The sequence below is a fragment of the Bos grunniens genome, chromosome 21, assembly GCF_055505025.1.
Source record: "Bos grunniens cultivar Pamir isolate PY7600 chromosome 21, Bosgru_T2T1.0, whole genome shotgun sequence".
NCBI classification, from domain to species: domain Eukaryota; kingdom Metazoa; phylum Chordata; class Mammalia; order Artiodactyla; family Bovidae; genus Bos; species Bos grunniens.
The window spans coordinates 52,562,768-52,565,977 of record NC_141185.1 but is presented as its reverse complement, the minus strand read 5'-3'; the positions used below and the strand labels follow the sequence as shown (position 1 = coordinate 52,565,977).

Genomic DNA, 3,210 nt, shown 5'->3' with positions numbered 1-3,210 from the left:
CTTCATGCTTTCTTCCTCAAATTCATTTTCAGCATCGTATTTTCAAACTTCTTCAAGACTTATCCTCTCTCAGTGCACCCATGAACCTTACTGTTGCTCCATCTTCCTTCCATTGTTCTCAGTTAAAATGCCATCTGATCGTCTGAAGGAATCTCTCGGTGGGTTGATGGTGATGGGTGGTGATGTGCATGTGGAATACATGAAGCACACTGAAATCTTGAAATATTTTTAAAGGTAAATGACATATTCATGGATGGATATGGTCCCACCCAAACAAAATTAGGTTGGGGCGCCAATCAGCAGGATTTTCCTAAAAGTGTCTGCTGTGAGTCAGGAAATGGTTACACAGGTTTCTACCATGTCTATGAATATTCTGAACAATATGAGGGATTCACAGTGACTATATATTTTTTTTGTTAGAGTTTATTTTGCAGCCACTCTGGAATACAGGGTTCAGGGTTCATTGTGAGCTTTTATTCAGAGACCTATGGTGCTCATCGCTCAGTTGTGTCCAACTCTTTGAGACACTATGAACCATAGTCCAACAGCCTTCTCCATCCATGGGATTTTCCAGGCAAGAATACTGTAGAGGGTTGCCATTTCCTCCTCCAGGGGATCTTCCCAACACAGAGATCCAACCTTTGTCTCCTGTGTCTCCTGCACTGGCAGGTGGATTCTTTACCACTGAGCCACCTGGGGAGCCCCCAGAGACCTCTGAGCACCATATAACCATGGCCTCATTTTAAGAGATACTTAATTTACTTTATTAGGTCAGGCTCTCTGGTTTCCAAATCTTAAACTGTCACTGCCTCTCAACGTCACTTAACTTCTATTTACCAGGGCTTTCAGGGAGCCAATCACCTCTACAAGGTGACTCAGCAAACAGCACCAAGAGGAACACTTTTTGCCCTCTTATCTTCTCTTCCCTCTGTTGGGAATGGATTTCCATGTCATTTGGTATAAGCCAAAGTTTCTTCCACGACGAAACTTGACCAGAGTCTTCCTGATCTTCTTTTGAATGCTTTTTATTTCTGTTGGTCAGTTGGTTGGTATTTTCCTCATCTGCCGTGACTATAGGATGGCAGGACCAGAGACACTTAGCAAGGAAAATCAAGATCCTAAAAGTTAAAGTCCACACTCAAACCCTAAGATGGTTAGTGTTTGGCTGCCTACCCCATGTTCACACACACACACACATGCACACACACACACACTCACATACAAGTGCACATTAGTTCCTAAGGAAAAACTCTTATATGGATCAAGGGAGGCTCAAGAAGGAGGGAATATATGCATGCATCTGAGTGATTCGTTGAACAGCAGAAACTAACACAACATTGTGAAGCAATTAAACTCCAATAATAAAATTTTTTAAAAGGGCAAGATGGATGGAGCCTTCAAGGACACTGATTTGGTAACCATTGCAGAGAGCAGAGTTTTCATGGTAAGAGGAAGAAGTTTATAAATAGAAGTAAGTGGAGCTACTTCTCTCCCAGTGCTTTGTAATTGATGTCATTACACCTTATTTCATGTAATAGGGCAAAGATGGTGCATTAAGATTACCTCTAGCTTAAGAAGTAGCCTCACTGTCAGAGGTACCAGTGGGATCAGAGTAGGACAAAGGAGAAGCAGATAGGGGCTGCCTCCCCCACTCTCACAGTGTTCTCTATCCATGTATCCATCAACAGCAGTGGATCTAGCAATGTCTGCTGATAGATTTGAGACACAATGAAATTTTCACGAAATAGACTTCCACTCCCATGTCCCTGGGTATCTTTTTCCCACCTGAATTGAAGGCTGTACTGTGCTAGTGCTCAGGTCTATATGGAAAATTAACTTTATAAACCAATGCTTATCCATATAGGCTTATATGGGGTTTTTTTTGGTCCCACCATATGGCATATGGGATCTTAGTTCCCTGGAATGTGAAAGTGAAGTTGTTCAGTCATGTCCAACTCTTTGTGACCCCTTGGACTGTAGCCTGCCAGACTCCTCCATCCATGAGATTTTCTAGACAAGAATACTGGAGTGGGTTGCTGTTCCTTCTCCAGGGGATCTTCCTGACCCAGGGATCAAACCTGGGTCTCCCGCACTGCAGGCAGACTATTTACCATCTGAGCTCAAAATCCCTAGTTCCCTGATCAGGGATCAAACCTGTGCCCTCTGCATTGCAAGTGCAGAGTCTTAACCATTGGACCACCAGTGAAGTCTCCAGTTCAGTTCAGTCACTCTGTAGTGTCTGACTCTTTGTGACCCCATGGACTGAAGCATACTAGGCTTCCCTGTACATCACCAACTCCTGGAGCTTACTCAAACTCATGTCCATTGAGTCAGTGATGCCATCCAACCATCTCATCCTCTGTTGTCCCCTTCTGCTTCTGCCTTCAATCTTTCCCAGCATCATGGTCTTTTTCAATGAGTGAGTTCTTCACATCAGGTGACCAAAGTATTGAAGTTTCAGCTTCAGCATCAGTCCTTCCCATGAATATTCAGGACTGATTTCCTTTAGGATTGACTGGTTTGATCTCCTTGCAGTCCCAGGGACTCTCAAGAGTCTTCTCCAACATCACAGTTCAAAAGCATCAATTCTTCGGCACTCACCTTTCTTTATGGTCCAACTCTCACATCCATACATGACCACTGGAAAAACCATAACTTTGACTAGACGGACCTTTGTTGGAAAAGTAATGTCTTTGCTTTTTAATATGCTGTCTAGGTTGGTCATAGCTTTTATTCCAAGGAGTAAGCGTCTTTTAATTTCATGGCTGAAGTCACCATCTGCAGTGATTTTGAGCCCAAAACAATAAAGTCTCTCACTGTTTCCATTGTTTCTCCATCTATTTGCCATGAAGTGATGGGACCAGATGCCATGATCTTAGTCTTCTGAGTGTTGAGCTTTAAACCAACTCTTTCACTCTCCTCTTTCACTTTCATCAAGAGGCTCTTCAGTGAAGTCTCCATATAGGCTTATTTGAAAGTACCTATACTCAGTCACAAGGAGGTATTAAGCTAATTTTATAGTTTTCAACCTTCCACTTTTTGGATTACATTTTTTGGTTAGTTAGGAAATAAGATAAATCCTTAAAGGCAAAGTTAGCTTATAATCAGAAATTCAGTAAAGACAAAGGTTAATAAATATAAAATAATGCTGATTTTAATAATAGTATTTTATTTTAGAATGTCTTAATATCATAAGTAATAGTATTAACA

At 41.7% G+C, this 3,210-nt stretch overlaps 1 non-coding gene across 1 annotated transcript; it reads right to left on the bottom strand.

Moving 5' to 3' along the window:
• Positions 1 to 2,133: 2,133 nt before the first annotated feature.
• Positions 2,134 to 2,206, bottom strand: TRNAA-UGC (transfer RNA alanine (anticodon UGC)). Its single transcript has one exon. It is a non-coding gene; the product is annotated as a tRNA-Ala (tRNA).
• Between the last annotated feature and the right edge of the window lie 1,004 nt (positions 2,207 to 3,210).